Here is a 21,266-nt window from a genome sequence, read left to right as displayed (position 1 = left end):
TCTTCTTCTTTCCTGTGCAAATTCCCTCCTTGTTTCTCATAAGCATTACTCACAGGGAAATATTAGGTCTGCACCATGCTAATTATGGCTAATAATATTAACCATGGTTTGCAACCACAATTTCAGACCTTTTAGCTTCAGAATCTGGGGAGAGTTGCATACAGCAGGCAAAGGGTAGGGACAACTTCAGTCCAGATCAGTGGAGTTTCTTCTGTGCCAGAACTGCTCAAAGCCTTTTTTCTAAAGTGGAGTCAACAAAGGTGAAAACACAGAGGCAAAGAAAGGGAACCGTTCAGGCAAGTCTGTCAAGTTGTTGATGTACTGCCATGTGCTGTGAAATGTTCCATTGATGCAGGTACTTGCTTTATGTCACGTGATCCTCAAAGCTGTAAACTGCTGGAAGCCCCCTCCCGCAATGGGTGTTTTGAGAAGCAAAGCCACAGAGCTAAAATAAGCTGTTTCCAGGAGTGCTGATGGAAAGTGCCTCTGGCTGATAGTAATTATTCCCAAGCCATTTTCAGGTTCAGTTGCTTAATGCCTGTAAACCATCTTTATGAAACAGCTCCAGCTGTATAGAAAAATCTGGTTCAGAATTCACTAAGAAGCTTCTGAAATTTTGGGGTTTTTTTGAGTGAATATGTAGTTCATATTCAGTCTGGAAGAGGTGATGGCTGTGTGCAACAAATAAATTAACATCGCATTGTATGATCATTATTTCCCCATCTTGGAAGCATATTTTAAGTCACTTGTACTTATAAATTTTTCCATGTAGATTAAATGGAGAAAAAATAAGTTAGTTTGATATTTATATGAGTTCCAATTCTTCTGTATTGATACACACCTTAAATAAGTTAGGGGGGGAAATAAGTTTCTGGAAATTCCTACATATGGCACCCTCTACTTTATCTTCCTTGGCATAGTCTTAAATGTAGAGGAATGGGGGGGAATGCTGCCATTATTATTTCTAGATAGCTTTTTTGTGAGTTTGTTAGTGAATTTCTGAAATGAAAAGTTTAGGCACTGTCCTTCCAGAAACATGAAAAATATTCTGCCTAATCTCAAACATAACTGCACATGAGTAGAAGTCTTTACATCACATTTTGAGGGCTGACCGAAGCATTGCATGGAATACTTTTTAAGTGCTGTACAAGTCCTAGTGTTTTGAAAACAGCAAGGTTCAAAATTGCTGCTCTACCAAGTCAAAATGTTAACATCTGCTTTGGAGTAAAGCAGATGCTCTAGCATTACAGTGGTGCCCCGCAAGACGAAATTAATTCGTTCCGCAAGTTTTGTCGTCTAGCGAATTTTTCGTCTTGCGAATCACGAAATCCCATAGGAATGCATTGAAAATCAATTAATGCGTTCCTATGGTCAAAAAAAGTCCAAACAAAGCCAAATTTGGTACAACAACTGTTTATTAACTGCTCTTTAAAGTCACACATACTGTAAAGAGCAGTTCAAAAATTGAAGGGAAAATAAATTAACTTTATAAACAAAACATGTCTTTGTTTTTAGACAAAGGAAACAAAGTCGCGAGACGTTTTCGTCTTGCGAAACAAGCCCATAGGGAAATTCGTCTTGCGAGGCAAATCGAAAACAGAAAAACCTTTCGTCTAGCGAGTTTTTTGTCTTGCGAGGCATTCGTCTTGCGAGGTACCACTGTATAATAAGGCAAACGAGGTCCATACTCCCCACATCTGAGTGCACCCTAAGTCCTGCGCAGGACAAACGTATTAAGTGCAAACTCATAATTAGCAGGACACAATGACTTTGTATATATGTAATTTTAGAATTTATTTAGTATATATTTATTGCACATTTCAGACAAGTCCTGTTTCCAAAAGCAACTCCCATCTCCCAACTCCCATTTTTTTTGAAAAAAAAATGGAAGACTGCCTTGCTATCAGCCTTTACAAACAATAAATGGCTAGATACCCATTTATACCTATGTTTTGGCCAGGTTGACCTTCACTTGCTGCTCTTGCTACTTGACTGGCTCTTCTTCCTTAAGGAAATGGATGGGACCAGAGTGTCCTTCCCCCACGTGGCTTCCGCGCTCCCAGCGTGACTGGACATTGGGACAGACTAATCTTTCTAGCAGACAGGAGAGGAGTCCAGCCTCCTGCAGCTGCTGCTTCGTTGACCTGTGGATGGGGCCAGGTTAGTCTTCCCCTTGCCACGAAGTTTTTCCTGGGAGGCAGGGGGCAGGTGCCACCTCTCAGTGGCTCTTGGTCCCCTGGATTGTGGAGTGGGCCAGAGAGAGCTTCCCTTCTGCTCTGCTGTCACAGGGGAACTAACTGGAGATTGGAGCTGAGTGCTCTTTCTGGTTGTGGAGATTCCTCAAGCTGTTCCTTGTCTGGCTGATGGATGGGTCCAGGTTGGTTTTCCCCTTGCCCTGAAGTTCCTTCTTCTGGTTTAGGAACCACATCCAAGTGGTTCTTGATCTGATGGCAGAGAACAGATTGAGCGTCTCAGAGAATACTCATTTTTAATTTTTAATCTTTATTCTTGGAGAGATCCCCTTAATGACGAGTGATCTAGCTTGAGGAGGTTAAGGGGTGATATGATAGCCATGTTCAAATATATAAAAGGATGTCACATAGAGGAGGGAGAAAGGTTGTTTTCTGCTGCTCCAGAGAAGCGGACACGGAGCAATGGATCCAAACTACAAGAAAGAAGATTCCACCTAAACATTAGGAAGAACTTCCTGACAGTAAGAGCTGTTCGACAGTGGAATTTGCTGCCAAGGAGTGTGGTGGAGTCTCCTACTTTGGAGGTCTTTAAGCAGAGGCTTGACAACCATATGTCAGGAGTTCTCTGATGGTGTTTCCTGCTTGGCAGGGGGTTGGACTCGATGGCCCTTGTGGTCTCTTCCAACTCTATGATTCTATTATTTTACTTCTCCATGATAGCTGCTTACTGAACCTTTTTGTTTTCTGCATATAAGCAGTACTATTTGAATCAAAATGAAGGAGCTTGTGCTAGTCATAAACATTTTTGTCCTTCATTAGTGAGAATTCACACCTCTTTGCAAAGGAGTGCAAAACTGATTAAAATGGGAGCTTTTATCTCTGCTTCGTTTTACTTTTGTATTACTTTCTCTATTGCTATCTCTTACTGATTAAAGGCTGGAGTTGCAGTGCTGTTTAAATAGTTGCAGTGTGGTTGTGCCAAGTGGCCTAGCAAGTTGTAAAGGATGGCATTCAAATTCCCCATTTAGGAAACAAGCTACTTTTAAACATTTTGTCTGATGAAGAAACAGATGTTTCAGCACACCAGCACATCATTCAGCACATTTGCCAAGATCTTAAGATGGGCTAGATTGGGGTTCACTGTTAGTGAGAGATTCTGTCCCACCCCTTCAGAACTTTAGGTTTCAAGTTTATTCCTCTCTTCAACACAGTGGAAGATCACAATTTCAAGTAAGTGAGGCAAATGTTTGTTTTATTTCACAGCAGGGGGTGGGGGCTGCCAGGTTGGCAGTCCTGGGTGCATTTTTCGGGGGGGGGGCTGTGCATCTGGCTCCTTGCCCTGCCAGAGGATTCACCAGGCAAAATGTTCAGATCAGATCCCAGCCTCACACAGCGACGCAAGGGTGGCAGGGTGGTGTGAGAAGAACACAACAGCCATGCACCCTTTGATCTCAGACTCTCCCTTGCTTTGCGAGGCTGGGTTCGAAGGGTGCGTGGCTGTCGCCTCCTTCTCACGCTGCCCTGCCAGCCCCAAGCTGCTTTGTGAGCTGGGGTGGTCCAGGGGTGGGGTGGCTGGCTGGGCTCCCCCCTGCACTGGCAGGCAGGTGGCGCAGCGTGGCCCCGCTTGGCTACAGTTGGGCGTGTGTGCTCTGGTGGCCGGCTTGGTGGGCTTCTTTCACCCTCTGCGTCCTGCCCCCTGTGGCGTGTGCCCATGCCAGCCTGCCTCAGGCACCAGCAAACCACGCTACACTGCTGTTTTACAGAGAACCAATAGGTTAGTTTTGATGTCATACATTTTACAGTTGTCAGCTGGTTTAAAGCATTTTTACTTTATTGATCTTCTGAATCAGATTTCAGTAAATGTGCACATTATTACCAAGACTTCAATGCAGGTTTGACATTATGAGATATTGGCCCTTTTCATGTGGGGACCATATGTAGGAGAAACTATAAAGGAATTTTCAGAAACTTATTTTCCACCTTCAAGTGGGGAAGGAGGGTGCATGCAAGCCCAACCTTAACCCTTTGCCTAAAGGCGTGGAGAAGGTTCCTAAATATTCAGTAGAAGAGGAGGCTGAAGTGGCTGTGCGTGCAGCCCTCTTCCACACTCTAAGCCAGTACAAACAGCAGAACAGGGCTGTAGAAAATAGCAAAAGAGAACTCATTCTAAGCAAATACTTCTCACTCTTAGAAGGAAAGAAAGACACATCTCCTAATATAATAATGTATCAGAACCAAAGTTCCTTTTAAAAAAGCAACGTCTGTGCTCTAAACCTGTAGCATCACCAATCAATATTTGCCTCTCCCAAAAGCTTGCAGCCCACTTTAACTTATTACTGAATTTGTGGTTAGGAAAGTATCTCCCAGATCTATTTGTCTTATGGCTCCTGGTTCATTTCCCTCCTTTGTTATTTTATGGCTCACTTGCCTATTCTGTCAGTGGGCTAATGTGCACCTTCAGTGTGGCTTTTTTTTTGAAGCGATCTCTTTAGCATATGCACATGTCTGCTGGGGAACTGTCCTGTGAGGTGCCAAATTCTACCCAGAGAAATGTTCTTGGAAAAGGTACATAGACCATCCGTTTCTATGGTCACAGGATTGCTTCAGAAAATCTACAATTTCTTGAGCATCAGACATCACAACTGGTCCCAAGTGCAATTTCCCTCAAAGTTTTTGCTTGTTGGATAGGCCCATCTGGTACGATGCATTATATAGTGAATCTGTTAAAGGTATTTTGGTGCTGCAATAAAAGGGTTTAGAGACCTCAAAGGTAACAATTGCTACAGTGTGTGTAATTTACTAGGGGAACAACTAGCTGAGTAGTAGAGCACATGCTTTCCGTGCAATAAGGTCCCAGGTTGTGTCCCTGGCATCTCCAGATGGGGCTGGGAAAGGCCTCTGTCTGAGACCCCAGCAGCCCCTGCCAGTTGGTGCAGGCAGCTCTGAGCTGGGTGGATGAGTCGTCTGTCCTGGTCTAATGGTCTGACTTCTCCTTCCCGCTATTCCCAGTTACTTGGAAGCAAGCCCCTTTGTGCTTGGTGGCCCTTCCAAATAAAACTGCTCCGGATCCAGCTGCACATTGCTTCAAGTGGCAGTTATCATCCTGTGTTGCATAGGGTTAAAAAACAACACCTTGCAGTAGAATTGAGGATGGATCCAAAAGAACAACAAAACTGGAGGGTCAAGAATCAAGGTAAAACCTCTGAGTATTTTAGAACCCCAAATTGGTTATCTGGCAAAAGACTGTGTCACTGGTCAGACTGGCACAGTTTTGGCTGGTGAGCAATTCTGCTGATGAGCTGTTGTGTGTAGTGGCTGTGCCCATGGATTCGGTCACCTCAAATGGTGTTGCTAATCCAGGGATGGGGAAGTAGATCAAGCCACCAGGTGGGCACTGTGCATCATTTTTGGGGATGAAACTTAACTTTGTATTTTTTCCATGCACAATTGTATTTCCCTGTTTATAAACATGACCAATGTTGGGCTCCCCTGGATGAGTTTTCAGAAGAAAGTTAAAGGGCACAGTTTGTGTTTGGAAGCTACAGACAACTTTTACGCTTATCAGCACTTGGAAAAAGAAAAAGATCAGTTCTTTTACTAAATATGACATAATAGGCATCACTGAAACCTGGTGGGATAAGTCCCACAATTGGAATGTAATAATAGAGGGATACAATCTATTTCAGAGAAACAGACCAGACAAGAAAGGAGGAGGAGTGGCGTTATATGTCAGGGATGTGTATAGCTGTGAAGAGATCCAAGATTTAGAACCTCAAAGCCAAAGTGAGAGCATTTGGGTCAAAATTAAGGGAGAGAAGAATAACAGAGACCTCATTGTGGGAGTTTACTATAGATCCCCAAGCCAAACGGAGGACATAGATGATGCCTTCCTGAAACAGATGGCCAAGCATGCAAAAGGAAGGGAGATAGTAGTAATGGGGGACTTCAGTTACCCGGATATTTGTTGGATGTCAAACTCAGCCAAGAGCATAAGGTCAAACAGATTCCTCACTGGCCTTGCAGACAACTTCATTGTCCAGAAAGTGGGAGAAGCAACAAGAGGAACAGCCATTTTAGATCTGGTCCTAACCAATGTTGATGACCTGGTTAGTGGGGTAGAAGTGGAAGGATCATTAGGCGCGAGTGATCATGCTCTTCTGAAGTTTACTATACAGCGGAAAGGAGCAGCCAAGCATACTAGGACTCAATTTCTTGACTTTAAGAAAGCCGACTTCATAAAACTTAGGGAAGTGCTGGTGAGATCCCATGGACAGTAATACTAAAAGGAAAGGGAGTTCATGATGGCTGGGAGTTTGTTAAGAGGGAGATAGTATAAAAGCACAACTTCAGGCAATACCAATGAGACGGAAACATGGAAGGTGCCTAAAGAAGCCAGGGTGGCTATCTAAAGAACTTTTAACTGAGTTAAGATTAAAAAAGGATGTGTACAAAAAATGGAAAAGGGGGGAAACCACCAAAGAGGAATTCAAACAAATAGCCAGCACGTGTAGACACAAAGTCAGAAAAGCTAAAGCGCAGAATGAACTCAGGCTTGCAAGAGAGGTTAAAAGCAACAAAAAAGGCTTTTATGGGTATGTTCGTAGCAAAAGGAAGAACAAAGAAACAGTGGGGTCACTCAGAGGAGAAGATGGTGAAATGCAAACAGGGGACACAGAAAGGGCTGAACTCCTCAGTGCCTTCTTTGCCTCAGTCTTCTCCGATAAAGAAAACAATGCCCGACCTGAAGAATTTGGAGCAAATGATTCAGCAGAGGAAACACAGCCCAGAATAACTAAGGAGATAGTACAAGAATACTTGGCTAGTTTAGATGTATTCAAGTCTCCAGGGCCAGATGAACTGCATCCAAGAGTATTAAAAGAACTGGCAGATGTGATCTCAGAACCACTGGCAGTCATCTTTGAGAATTCCTGGAGAACAGGCGAAGTCCCGGCAGACTGGAGGAGGGCAAATGTTGTCCCTATTTTCAAAAAGGGGAAAAGAGAGGACCCAAATAATTACCGCCCAGTCAGTCTGACATCAATACCAGGGAAGATTCTGGAGCAGATCATTAAGCAAACAGTCTGTGAGCACCTAGAAAGGAATGGTGTGATCACCAATAGTCAGCATGGATTTCTGAAAAATAAGTCATGTCAGACGAACCTGATCTCGTTTTTTGACAGAATTACAAGCCTGGTAGATGAAGGGAACGCAGTGGATGTAGCCTACCTTGATTTCAGTAAGGCATTAGACAAGGTGCCCCATGATATTTTTGTAAAGAAGCTGGTAAAATGCGGTCTTGACTATGCTACCACTCAGTGGATTTGTAACTGGCTGACTGACCGAACCCAAAGGGTGCTCATCAATGGTTCCTCTTCATCCTGGAGAAGAGTGACTAGTGGGGTGCCACAGGGTTCTGTCTTGGGCCCGGTCTTATTCAACATCTTTATCAACGACTTGGATGATGGACTCAAGGGCATCCTGATCAAATTTGCAGATGACACCAAACTGGGAGGGGTGGCTAACACCCCAGAGGACAGGATCACACTTCAAAACGACCTTGACAGATTAGAGAACTGGGCAAAAGCAAACAAGATGAATTTTAACAGGGAGAAATGTAAAGTATTGCACTTGGGCAAAAAAAATGAGAGGCACAAATACAAGATGGGGGACACCTGGCTTGAGAGGAGTACATGTGAAAAGGATCTAGGAGTCTTGGTTGACCACAAACTTGACATGAGCCAACAGTGTGACGCGGCAGCTAAAAAAGCCAATGCAATTCTGGGCTGCATCAATAGGAGCATAGCATCTAGATCAAGGGAAGTAATAGTGCCACTGTATTCTGCTCTGGTCAGACCTCACCTGGAGTACTGTGTCCAGTTCTGGGCACCACAATTCAAAAAGGACACTGACAAACTGGAACGTGTCCAGAGGAGGGCAACCAAAATGGTCAAAGGCCTGGAAACGATGCCTTATGAGGAACGGCTAAGGGAGCTGGGCATGTTTAGCCTGGAGAAGAGGAGGTTAAGGGGTGATATGATAGCCATGTTCAAATATATAAAAGGATGTCACATAGAGGAGGGAGAAAGGTTGTTTTCTGCTGCTCCAGAGAAGCGGACACAGAGCAATGGATCCAAACTACAAGAAAGAAGATTCCACCGAAACATTAGGAAGAACTTCCTGACAGTAAGAGCTGTTTGACAGTGGAATTTGCTGCCTGGGAGTGTGGTGGAGTCTCCTACTTTGGAGGTCTTTAAGCAGAGGCTTGACAACCATATGTCAGGAGTGCTCTGATGGTGTTTCCTGCTTGGCAGGGGGTTGGACTCGATGGCCCTTGTGGTCTCTTCCAACTCTATGATTCTATGATTCTATGACTAGTTCACACATGCCAGGGGTGGGGTTTGGGGAGCCTTTAAAAAGGCAATTACCTTTTAACCCCTGGCAACAGTTTGAACGTTGCCGTCTAACAAGCAGCCTGTGTTGAATGTTCTTCTCCTGCCCAGCTGATGAGAATTAGTCCCATGAGATTCCTGCATAAAGGGGATTGGGCTCGATGACCTTTAGGTCCCTTCCAGCTCTGTGATTCTACACGCCCTTCACCACCTCAAGACTCCAATCAAGGTTTACTCAGCCTTAGGTGGGACAGGAGCAGAGTTTCCTGCGCATAACAATATTAGATCAATCATTTTGTGGCTTTTGAAATCTCTTATTTATGCATTGCAATTGCTTCCCATTTGCAAAGGAATAAGTTGTGTTGTGTCTCTCCTTTCAGAAAAGTTTTACCTATGGTCCTCAAATGACATTTCCCAGAGTTTTATTTACAACAGTGGCACTCTTCTGAAGTAGATTGTTTCAGGATACAACTGGCACTTCCTACTCACCCCCCATGTAATAGCTGTATGTTAGGCAGCAAAAACTTGATGGGTGGTATGCTATGACTTTTACCTGCATTGCAGGAAAAGCTTTATTTGCCTCCTGTACAGCTGTCAAAGGCACAACAGATATGCCAGAAGAAAAAGTAGCTGAGACCTGTTTTCATGTGACAGGGAGCTGTGAAAAATGTTCCACTCCAGTCACGGGAAGCATGTGGCATGGCAGTCCCTGGAATGTGCCAGAGGAAGTTTTAAAACCTTACAGGCTGAAAGTCCCAAATGAAAGAAGGAACTTAAAGGCTGTGGCTGGGCCACAATGCTGGGGCTGCCTGCTGACCAGCAAAGGCCTACTTGGGCCTGCTTCTGTGCCTATATAACAAGCAGCTTGAGTGGCAGCAGATGAAGCTCCTCATAGGATGGAGATATTTCTTCACTTGCTAATGCTGCACAAGGGTCAAGATCAGGATCAGGACTGATAAAAATCCTGACAACTCTTCTGGCAACAGGAAGTGACCTAGATTGGGGCCAGTGGCTGCAAAGCAAGTCCGCTCCTACTCTTGCGTCCTGTGAGTAGGCAGGGGAGCTGCAGCAAAGCCTTCCCAGCCCCTCCCAAGCTGCTCTCTGAGTTGGCACCGTTCACCCAGGGAGCGCACCTGGAGTGGTAAGAGAGCCAACCCAGCACACAGGAGACCGGCGCACATATGCTGAACAATTAATTCATCTAATCTTCTGGCAGGGTATTTGTGCGGTGGAAAGGCTTCCCAAACGATAAACATGTTTTTCAGAGGCAGAAGCTCTACTTGGGAGCAGTCTGGGGGTAGCCCAGCCCTGGAAGGATGAGAAGGCATTTCCTTTCTGTTGCAGGGTTGCTCCTCAGACACTGGCTTAGGAGGACTCCCAGGCTTGGGTCAACAAAAATGGGGTGAAGGCAGTTTTAGATAACAGAGAGAGATGAAAAGAGATTAAGGTGCTCAATTTCTTCTTGGGCTGTACTACTTCAGTCTGCGGGTGGGGAATCTCAGATTTGAATACTTCTACACACACAGGGACGCGGGTGGCGCTGTGGGTTAAACCACAGAGCCTAGGGCTTGCCGATCAGAAGGTCGGCGGTTCGAATCCCCGCGACGGGGTGAGCTCCCGTTGCTCGGTCCCTGCTCCTGCCAACCTAGCAGTTTGAAAGCACCTCAAAGTGCAAGTAGATAAATACCGTAGGTACCGCTCTGGCGGGAAGGTAAACGGTGTTTCCGTGCGCTGCTCTAGTTCGCCAGAAGCGGCTTAGTCATGCTGGCCACATGACCCGCAAGCTGTATGCCGGCTCCCTCGGCCAATAAAGCGAGATGAGCGCCGCAACCCCAGAGTTGGCCATGACTGGACCGAATGCTCAGGGGTCCCTTTACCTTTACACACACTCACACACACACAATCACACATTTAACACTTAGTTTAGCTTCCCCCTGTGCAGTTTAGACTGCAGAGTATCTCCTCCCACCCCAATTTGGAAACATGAAACTATGTTCCTTCATGCTAAATTTGCATCTTTGTAACAGTCGTGTAAATCTGTGAAATTGACAAGGACCTTGACTCTTTCAAAGACTGCCCTGAAACGCCATATTACTTTGGAGAGTGAGGAGCTTCAAACAATCTCATAGTAAGATAAAAATCAGGACTGGGTCTTAAGGTGGAAAAACAGCTCAGTGTATATTTGGGTTCTTGGTTTAAATCATTCTTCAAATCTTGAGCAATGTATGCCTGTTTGTGTGCATTTTTATTTTTTAGAAATAAATATTACTTAGAAATAATAATTTATGTCAGTTTTACTATAAAGCTTCTACAGAGGGGGAGAGAGATGCACTTTTCATAGTCAGGAGATACCAGGTGCTGTTTATGGGGCGGGAGTGATGGGCCCTCCATATGGTGAGCACAGCCTTGAGGTATCCCTGTTTAGAACAAATATATGCAAACCCGCCAGCATGACAAGTACAGACCTGCTGCCAACAAGGCAGAAATAGATACTCAGTAGAAGAGAAAATAAAAGGTATTTAAACTAAGTCAACACCAGAATACTCTGTTACATTTTCCAAGGTTAAAAAAGTGCTAAATTACTGGTGAAGATAACTTTCCAGATAATGTTCAGAAAGGTTATAATTTCCTGTTGGACCAGTGGAGGAAAGAAGATTATTGATCAGAAGCTGAGAATGCAAATAATTTCCTGTACACTGAGCTGCCAAATGCTTCCCTTTATTGATTTTTCTCCCTCTATTTGCTTAACGAAATGTTGTTTGGGTTGAATAATGTACATAGTTGACCCATTATTAATAGCTAAAAATAACCCAAGGGCCACAAAGCAGAAGGAAGGAGAAGAGGTGTGAGAAGAGGGTGGGGGAAGCATCTCAGTTCCAAGAGGAGAGCAAGGGGAACAGTTTCTGAATTTGATTAACCTATTTTGTTGATGTAAGTTTCTGTAAGAGTAGGGTTTCCATTATAAGAATAACACAGAGAGATATACACACACAGCTCCTTTGCTTTGAGAGGAAATTAAAAAGCAAGGAAGAGCCTTGGGTTTTCAAGCCACTTGGCAGGAGCTGTGGCACATTGAAGATTGAATTCTAAAATGATATGACAGCAGCTTGTTGGAAACACATCTTTGTGTGTTATCATCAGGGAGCCGGGGCAACTATCTGACACCCTTTCACAGGGGCAGGTGAGGTCCCGGCTTTGGAACATGTCATTCTGCAGATAATGTGGAGTATTAATAAATGTAGAACAGTATTTGCTGTCAAGCTGGTTACAAGGTTGTAGTTCACTTCAGGGACCTTGACAGTATTGGGAATAATTAGAGCAGGGCCAAGGAGGACTTTTCTATGCTTCAGCTAAATCCCAAAGATGTCCTGATGCCCTGCATTGTTTGACTTGAAGGCAATTAAGAATATGCGGTTCTTTTCTTTATTTTTTTAAAGCAAATAAGCTGCTAGATTTGCTTTGCCCCTTTAGCTATATAAATGCAGGCACACAACCAAAATGTAAATCCCTTGGAGTGAATTAAGCCCACAGCAGAAAAATCAGATCAACATATCATGTCTTTAGATCCAGGCCACCTCCCCACCACCCTCACGCTTCACGTGATGGATTCAGAGCAATGTGTACATTATTTGGGGCCCTGAAAGCTCACCCAGTGGCCTTGGGATGCTCCCTGCCTCTCAGTCTAACCTCCCTGGCAGGCTTGCTGCAAGGGTAAAATGGGGTGAGCAGAGAACCAGGGACCCTGTCCTGAGCCCCTTGGTGGAAAGGGGGGCATAAATAACCATGGACCACATTCAAGAAGTTAAAAATCCTATAAAGTGGTCAAATATGATGATGGACATCAAAGATGTGTGTCTGTGTTTCAACACCTTTTAATCTGCAGCCAAACGTAGCTAGTTTTAGTGCTAAGTAGTCTTACAGGGTGATGAAGAGCTGATTTGGAGCTCCAAGGGGCAAGTTCAAATCAATGCTCAGCTATGAACTAATAGGTAGGCTAAGGTGAGCTGCCAACTTTCAACATCAGGGATTTTGGAATGGATTATTGCGAATTGGGGCCAAAACAAATATATCTCAAAGTGTCTCCTGACTGCTGGTGATCTAGGCATACAAGACTAGATGCAATCTTAAATTTAAAAAAAAATGGAGTGAAATTTTATCTGGTAATGAAAATAATTGTGGGGATGATCCTAATAATTATTATTATTATTAATAATAATAATTTTATGAATGATTTTGTTGATTTACAAAAGTACATACCTTGTCTCTTTCTTTCAGCTTGTACAGTCTTTCTTACAGATAAGTTACATTTGTTGTGAGAAATTAAGTGTTGAGTACGGTACAGTGGTACCTCAGGTTAAGTACTTAATTCGTTCTGGAGGTCTATACTTAACCTGAAACTGTTCTTAACCTGAAGCACCACTTTAGCTAATGGGGCCTCCTGCTGCCGGCGCACCGCCGGAGTCCAATTTCTGTTCTTATCCTGAAGCAAAGTGCTTAACCTGAAGCACTATTTCTGGGTTTGCAGAGTCTGTAACGTGAAGCGTATGTAACCTGAGGTACCACTGTATAAGGTTGGGGAAGAAGAGGGGGTAGAGGAGGGGTGGGTTGGTGAGGCTTATATTCTTTTGTATAGTGTACCTGTGGGGTTTTGTGTCAGCGTCATCTGGGTAGGTTCTTTCTCTATTCATTTACAGTGGTACCCTGGTTCTACAGTGGCTTGGCTCCTGAACGCCGTAAACCCAGAAGTGTTTTTTGGAAGCTGAACCTCTGACGTGGCTTCTGCTTGACTGCAGGAAACTCCTGCAGCCAATTGGAAGCTGTGCCTTGGTTTTTGAATGGTTTCGGAAGTCAAACGGGACTCCCGGAACAGATTAAGTTCGAGAACCAAGGTCCCACTGTATTTCTGTTCGATTATTGCATCTTCTTGGGGGTGTGGCAGGGTGTGGTTGGTTGTCTGTGGTTGTCTGCAGTGGGGTTTGTTTGCATTTGTGAGGAGGAGGAGGAGGCATGTTTGTATGTTGTCAGTGGATTCCTCTTGTTGTCTTGCTGGGCTGTGTATGTGATAAAGGGAAGCCAGGCGAAGGCGTCCTCTTCTATTTGTCCCCGTGTCAGTTTCAGTTTATTGGTTAGCTTTTCTAGCAAGGCCATTTCCCATACAAATAAATACCATTGGTTCAAGTTTACTCCTGACAGGTCTCTCCCGTATCCAGCTGTGAGGCTTCTGGCTGCTGAGAGAAGGTGGGTTATAAGCTCTGTATAATGTGAGTGGTCGCTATGATCTTAGAAGATGTTCAGTAGGGCCAGTTCTGGGGTGAGTTCTAATACCTGTTTAGTTATTTTCAGTGCTTTTGTTCTGGGGAGACACATACCCCTAAACATTTTGTGAATCTAAGTTTGGCCTCATTGAGGGGCAGTATTTCAATATGAGAAGGAAAATGAGAGTACCCCTAAAAGCACTGATTATTTTGCATATCTCTTATAGGGCTGCTGTCCAGAAGGGTTGGACTTCTGAGGAAGGGAGGTACAGGTATTTGGGGCTTATTCTTGGCTTTCTGTGTGAGAAAATAAACGAGTGTAGTTTTTTCTGCTACTTCTGGAGTTGGGGAATTCAGATTGGGATGGTTTGGAATAAATAATAGGTTAGTTTTGGGAGGGTGGTCATTTTGATCATAGCTATTTTGTCTGAGAGGGTGAAGTTGGTGTTGTTCCATTTCCTCAAGTTTCTGTTGATTTGTCACTACAGGGGCTTGTAATTGTGGAGGTATATTTTGTTGAGGTTTCTGGTTATTTGAATCACTAGGTACCTGAATTTGGTACGGCAGAGTTTTATCTTTGTGATGTTGGTGAATTCCTTTTGGGTAGATCCCATTATCTGTTGTGCTTGTGGTGTTGGTGTATTTAGAGGAGCTGGGTTCACGATGCCAAATTAGGGAACTATTTGTTAAATTGCTGCTAGAATTCTAGTTGTTCAGTTTGAGAAAAGAGCAAAGATTTAATCAGATAGTGGAAGATTATAATTGATTATGTATGTTAATATGTAAAGCATAGGAAATATGGGAGGTAGGTTAATTTTTTCATTACTAGGAAAGGAACTATGGCCTCAGTTTAAGTAACTGAGTTCATGTTGAGGGGGAAATATGTAGGAGATCAGAAATTAGGTAGCAAAGTGATTTTTTTTTTTTGTTTGGTTTTGGTTGTGTTGGTCATAATGTGGTCTGAGTGTGACTAATTTGATAATATATAATACTACAACATTTTAATATGCTTCTGTCTCTTCGTTGTTTTTTTAAGTGTTGCATAATTACTTTTTATTATATGCTTCTCATGTAAGTTGCCAGTCCTCTTAAGCAGATGACCTTTGGCAACTCAGTATTCCTCCTGCTGGTCATATTTCAATTGGAAAACCTATCTGGCAGCAATGGTGTGGGAAATTTCAATCAAAATCAACCATGCATGAGTGCTAGTTAGTTCATGAGGGGGTTAAGGTAATAGAGATGGATTCCTAGACTCAGCTAGGTCATGCCACCCTTTTTCTGATGAGGAAGTGAAGCTTTTCTCTTCCTGTTTCCTGTTTCTCCATGCCATGTAACCTGCCAGGGAGGACGTATCTTAAGCCTGCTCCAAGCTTAGAACATGTTTGAAGTTATCTTTCTGTATTTTATACCCAAGAGCAGTGCTTTGTTTCCTTAAAAATGTTTAGGGGTACTCTCATTTTCCTACTCATATTGAAATACTGCCCCTCAATGAGGCCAAAGTTAGATTCACAAAATGTTTAGAGGTATGTGTACGCCTGCGTCCCCCCAGGAAAAAAAGCACTGCCCAAGAGTATTTTGCCTGCGTTCTCCTTGTTGCTGCTGAATAAATGCATTAATCTGACCTTTGGAATGTTTTGTAAATAAAATGTTTTAAACATACTTCTGCTCATTGCAAGAGGGGTAGAAAACAGGGAGTGCTGTATGCAACTAAATGACGTACGAAAATAGTTTTAACAACCTATATTCCTAACCCTGTGCTGCTGCTTAACTTCTGTGAGTTTAAACTCTGCTACTGGGAACTCTCTCCTGCTGGAGAATGTGTTTAGCTCCCCGTTTTGAATTTAGGCACCCAGCTGATTATTTGATTATTCACCCCATGGGTAAATTTCCACCCAACAAATGGAAGACTAGATGAATCAATGCATGGTTTTGGGAATTGTTAATAAGTAGTGAAAGCCAGTTTCTGTAATGTGTTTTATTCATTGTATCCCTGCATATATTGGCCATTCCCTGTGTATGTCATAGAGTTCAGTCACATGAATATCTCTGCCTCAGACATAATGTGTTGCCCCCAATAACTATGTCGATCCTTGGTTTTGTGCCAATTCCCATTGTGACCACGTGCTCCATATAGCCTTCCAATACCATATGTGTTTTTGTGGTTAGGCTGATAAGTAGATAAAGCATTTCTTATAAACTGGTCCGGTAATGAGATAATGTATGAAATAGAAGTAACCAGGGACAAGGGACATAAAAGAAACCTGTTAGCCTTCCAGAGTGCTGGGATGGACTTGCTTGCTTCACTTTGCCTGTCTGAAGAAGCATGAAGATGGTGATTGATTCACCAGTGACTAGAATTAACTTCAGTGCTCTAAAGCAGCAACAGTGATATAATTGCACTGTTGTTCTTTATAACACACCCCACTATTATAGTGTCTAACCTTTTCATTTTCCTCCCCCTTCAAGCAGCAATAAAATTCAGAGTAGTATTATGTAACAGGGATTTGCATTCCTTTGCTCATCCTTGCTTCTCATCTGCACTTAAAGTACTTTTATTTTATGAGGAACCTAAAACACTTCACTGCAGTCACCCACGTTGAGGAAATTACCGATTTATCTTTTTATGCTGGATTTGGGCTTAAGCAGATCATCTGTGACCAAGCTCTGAACCATTGGAAATGCTGCTTCTTTTATGAGAAATAAAGAAGTGAGAGGCCCAGCGCTTTACATGAGGATTTCATTTAAAATGAGAAAGTTTTAATGTGTATATATAGAACAGTGTTTATCTCCAAGTGTTCTGAACAGCTGATGATTAAAAAGACAAAGCAGCACCAAACTGCAACAGCCCCCCAAAACAGACCCCAGAATGACAACTAAGATCCAGGTGTATGTAGATGAAATATTGTTCTCAAAGAGCAATCATAGGGTCAGCAGTGTTAACATAGGTGCCATTCTGAAAAATAATACCACAAGATGGTAGAATTTGTTATTAAATGATTGAATAGCATCATGGTACATCTATTGCATTTTTAAAAAAATTATTCCTGCGGGACTTCAAATATAGTCAGAAAAAGAAGAAGAGTTTGGATTTGATATCCCGCCTTTCACTCCCTTTAAGGAGTCTCAAAGCGGCTAACAATCTCCTTTCCCTTCCTCCCCCACAACAAACACTCTGTGAGGTGAGTGGGGCTGAGAGACTTCACAGAAGTGTGACTGGCCCAAGGTCACCCAGCAGCTGCATGTGGAGGAGCGGAGACGCGAACCCGGTTCCCCAGATTATGAGGCTACCGCTCTTAACCACTACACCACACTGGCTCTCTTTCATTGTCAGAAGCTGAAACTAGATAAATATTAAATATTATTATATAACATTAGAAATGAATGAACAAGACAAAATGTTTCAATGCAGCCTCATTTTGTATTAGTTTTGACGAGAGTTGAAAAGTGCCTCCTGTCTTATCCTGCTTGCAAACACATCCTCCTGGGTGTCGCCTTTTTCTTCCCGCTTCTCCCCAGCACCAGGGCAATGCACATGATTTTTGTTGATGTCAGCATGATGCAGTAAGTCCATCAGTGAACAGAAAACCAGTTTGGATCAAATCACGGTGTGGAGAAGAAAGAGAAAAAATGGCATCAAGAAGGACCAGCTGATGGGGCAGAAAGGGCATCAGAACTAGGTGAATGTTTTACATCGTGAGGGTCTCCTCCCACCCACCATGCCTGATAATTTGCTTGGCTGCTTTAAATGGTTAATTCTTACACAAGTATCAAAACTGATGGACATTCAGCACAAACCTCAATAGACTGAGTGAATATTAGTAACCAGTTTTATATATTCAATTTCTTTTTCTACTTGGGGAAGTATGTTTGGGCAGCATTATATGTGTGTGTGGCGGAAAGGGTAAGTGCTAATCTTAACCAAATGCTAAAGGTACCACCGACATGGTCTGAACGAGTGGAATTGAAAAACAGGGTGCCATGAAATGGCAAATGAAAGGTGGGAAGGTGAGAGAACAAGCACATGGAAATGTCTGTCACTTATGGTTGTTGGCCATTCTGTTTTGCTGAACCTGCTAAGGATCCTTGGGAGCAGTGACACAATAATTAAATCTAGGACTATGGTTTAAGAGCCGTCTCTCTTGCAAGGAGGAGCCTGTGAATGTTCTCCACTGCCTGCTTCCACCTTCTTTGTTTCTCTGATCTACTCCAGTCCCCTGTAGTGCTTAGCATGGCCTATTGCTTAGCAGGGGCAGCAATCATAGTCCCCACCCCATGACTTTGGCCCAATCACATAAAATACTGAGGGGCCCTTCAAGCATGTGGTGGATGTTTTTTAATGCCTGCAAATTTCCCTCCACACAAATCCAGTAATCAGCACGGGGAGAAAGGATTTTTAAAGAATTCCCTCCAGGCGCTGATCCAAATCCTTTTCTCCTGCAGCTGCCTTTTAAATGGGGAAAGAATGGGAAACAGAAAGGCCAGAGTTGGAGAGCTGAGTTGTGTGTAGTTGAAGGTAGAAGCCAGGCTGCAGGTGAGGCAGCCGAGAGCCATGCCAGATTTCTGCTGGAATCCAAGGCTGTGGCTATGGGACAGGCAAGGCCCTCTTGGGGGTGTTAATGCTGTGAACCCCTCCATTGTAGACTCTGGTGGTAACTGACCATTAGGTCCAGTGGCGGACGACTCTGGGGTTGCAGCGCTCATCTCGCTTCACAGGCTGAGGGAGCCAGCATACAGCTTGCGGGTCATGTGGCCAGCGTGACTAAGCCGCTTCTGGCGAGCCAGAGCAGCGCATGGAAATGCCGTTTACATTCCCGCCAGAACAGTACCTATTTATCTACTTGCACTTTGACATGCTTTCGAACTGCTAGGTTGGCAGGAGCAGGGACCGAACAACGGGAGCTCACCCTGTCGCTGGGATTCGAACCGCTGACCTTCTGATTGGCAAGTCCTAGGCTCTGTGGTTTAACCCACAGCGCCACCAGCGTCCTAGACTCTGGTGGTATATATGTGTAAATAAACCATATATCATAAAACTACCAGAGTCTCTGCTGTGCCTCATTCCCAAAGGAAACACAAACTCTGGGTGTCTGGAACCCCTGGAATCTCACACCAAGCAGAGATTGGGATGACATGCAACAATATGTAAGATGGGCAAAAATAACCTGTAATGTTTCTTAAAGTGAGAGATTTCATTGTTTTTCGCAAAGTTGTCAATAGTCCCCAGCAAGTAATGTTTATCAACTCCTAACCTTTGATTTTACTCAGAAACAAATGTTGTATAGCACTTCTAGGCCTTATTTCTGAAAGCAACATACCAAGTATGTGGCGTCATACTAGGAGGTGAGGATGTCTCACACACTCTCTTATGACTCTCTTATGAGCAAGCAAAGTTAGACATGCAAATAGTGTCACCTGAGAAAGATACCAATATGGACTAAAGAAAGGAAATGGTTTTCCATTTTCTACATCAGTGGCCAATAGTTTCCATTGTGACATTTAATAAGATGTTTGACAGCAGTTCTGCTGAAGCCTTACTTTCTAAGAAAGCTATCACTAAGGTTTCCAGTAGCCCTACGTAGGCTGAAATCCACTTTAGAGAAACTGCTTTCAAAGATGCCAAAATAATCTCGGTGGGGCTGATTTGAATAGGTGAGGCAGCCTGAGGGAAGGCAAGAATTTAGTCAGCATCTTTGAAGGAAGTCGGGAGGCCAAAACACAAACAGGATATTTGGGATGTGGGTGTTTCTCTGTTGTTGTTTTTTTGGAACCAAGTAAAAAAGGAGTCGGACCCTTGAATGAGTGTTTTCCAGAGATTGCTTTCCTAGGGGATCTCTAGCACTTCTCTGCAAGAACTCTTTTCTCAGATGCCTTTCTGTAGAGAAGAGAGGCATGAGGAGGAGAAGGGTTAAAGACTTAGGTAGATGTACCACAAAGGCTGCCGGAAAACCTGTGGGAAGCACCCGTTTCCATCAAGGGAAAGGATACTTACAGAGAGGGCAGTTCAAATATATATTTCTTTAGCATGTAGTTGTTACAATGACATTAGGATTCCTTAAGTTCATGTCTTGTTTCCAACTTCCCCAGACTCTTCTTGGGTGTGAGGAATGCTACTTAGAACCAAAGAATTATAGAGTTGGAAGGAACCCAAGGGTCATCTAGTCCAACCCCTTGCAGTACAGGAATCTCAACATCCATGACTGCTAGCCTTCCAACCTCTGCTTTAAAAAGAGTCCACAACCTTCTGAGGGAAGGATAAGGCCTCGGTTCCTTATCACACAAAGCTACCATTACTTTTCTCTGTGCTCTCCAATTGTTTCATTCTTCTGTGCCTCTGTTCCCCTTCAAGAAAATGTTTTGCCGACTCCATCCTGCATGAGTCAATTATGAATGAATAAGATTTAACTTTCTAAGACAAAAAATGACAAGATAGAGAAGGGAGACTGGAAGAGGGAATACGCAGAATAAAAAATGAGGGGCAGATGTTTCAGAATATACACGTGATCTTGACTACAAGATCCAGAAGCAGAGATGTTTCTGGCTCCCAAAGTAGTAGTTAGGTCTTGTCATCTGCTCCTACTTCTTCTTCTACAGGAAACAGAGATATTACTGTTGCAGAGGAGCTGAAAAATCCTGGTTTTCATTTCAGATTAGCTGTTCTTTACTAAGAAGATCAAACAATCTGTAAAGGAGGAATGTAAAAAGGTAGGCACATCATCATGATAGGCTTCTGTCCTTTTGTACACCCTGCCGCTTGCTGCACACAGAAGAAAGGAAGAACTTCCTGACAGTAAGAGCTGTTTGACAGTGGAATTTGCTGCCAAGGAGTGTGGTGGAGTCTCCTTCTTTGGAGGTCTTTAAGCAGAGGCTTGACAACCATATGTCAGGAGTGCTCTGGTGGTGTTTCCTGCTTGGCAGGGGGTTGGACTCGATGGCCCTTGTGGTCTCTTCCAACTCTATGATTCTATGAAAGTTAAATTCTAGTTAGGGGTGCTTTTGTATCCTTCATTCCCCCAAGATATTCTGAAGGAGAAAGGATTGTTATGTTTATGTACTAGTAGTGTTTCCTCTTATTCCACTCACGCAAGGTAGAACTCGCCAGATGAAGAAACATCTGACTTGAGGGACTTCTCTCCTGTAAACAGCTGTCCCCCTTCAACAGACCAGGGCGCTGTTATTTGGAACATGGGGCATCATCTATTGTGAATATTTTTAGGCAAGCCCAATCAAAGCTAATGAGAGTTGCAGTTAATTCCATCTCAGTGTGGTTTATGCAGACAAAGCTTCTGCTGTGGAGTGTCCTGAATATTGCAGTCACATAGGTGTGGCTGATCCTGTGACTCTTTCCAATTTAATTGGGACTGTCCACATAGCCTCAGATGCAGAGTGGTACTATGATTCATCTAGAGATGGTAGTTTATAAATCTGTTTCA

The 21,266-nt window shown here is 43.5% G+C and overlaps 1 protein-coding gene across 3 annotated transcripts in view; it reads left to right on the top strand.

Annotated features, from left to right (window-relative positions):
- Positions 1-5,307: 5,307 nt before the first annotated feature.
- The window catches only part of COA1 (cytochrome c oxidase assembly factor 1), a 25,528-nt gene continuing 9,569 nt past the window's right edge, over positions 5,308-21,266 (top strand). For 2 of the 3 annotated variants that reach the window (XM_083468915.1, XM_083468914.1), the window contains exons 1-2: positions 17,358-17,513; positions 20,483-20,538. The gene's annotated coding sequence lies outside the window, so the exon portion shown is untranslated. Of the gene's footprint in view, positions 5,386-17,357; positions 17,514-20,482; positions 20,539-21,266 lie in introns of those variants that run through there. The other variant, XM_083468916.1, reaches the window with a different exon arrangement.

This window comes from Podarcis liolepis, assembly GCF_965112155.1.
Source record: "Podarcis liolepis genome assembly, chromosome: 12".
Taxonomy (NCBI): Eukaryota; Metazoa; Chordata; class Lepidosauria; order Squamata; family Lacertidae; genus Podarcis; species Podarcis liolepis.
The sequence above is the reverse complement of the archived record's forward strand: the minus strand, read 5'-3'. Positions and strand labels throughout refer to the sequence as shown.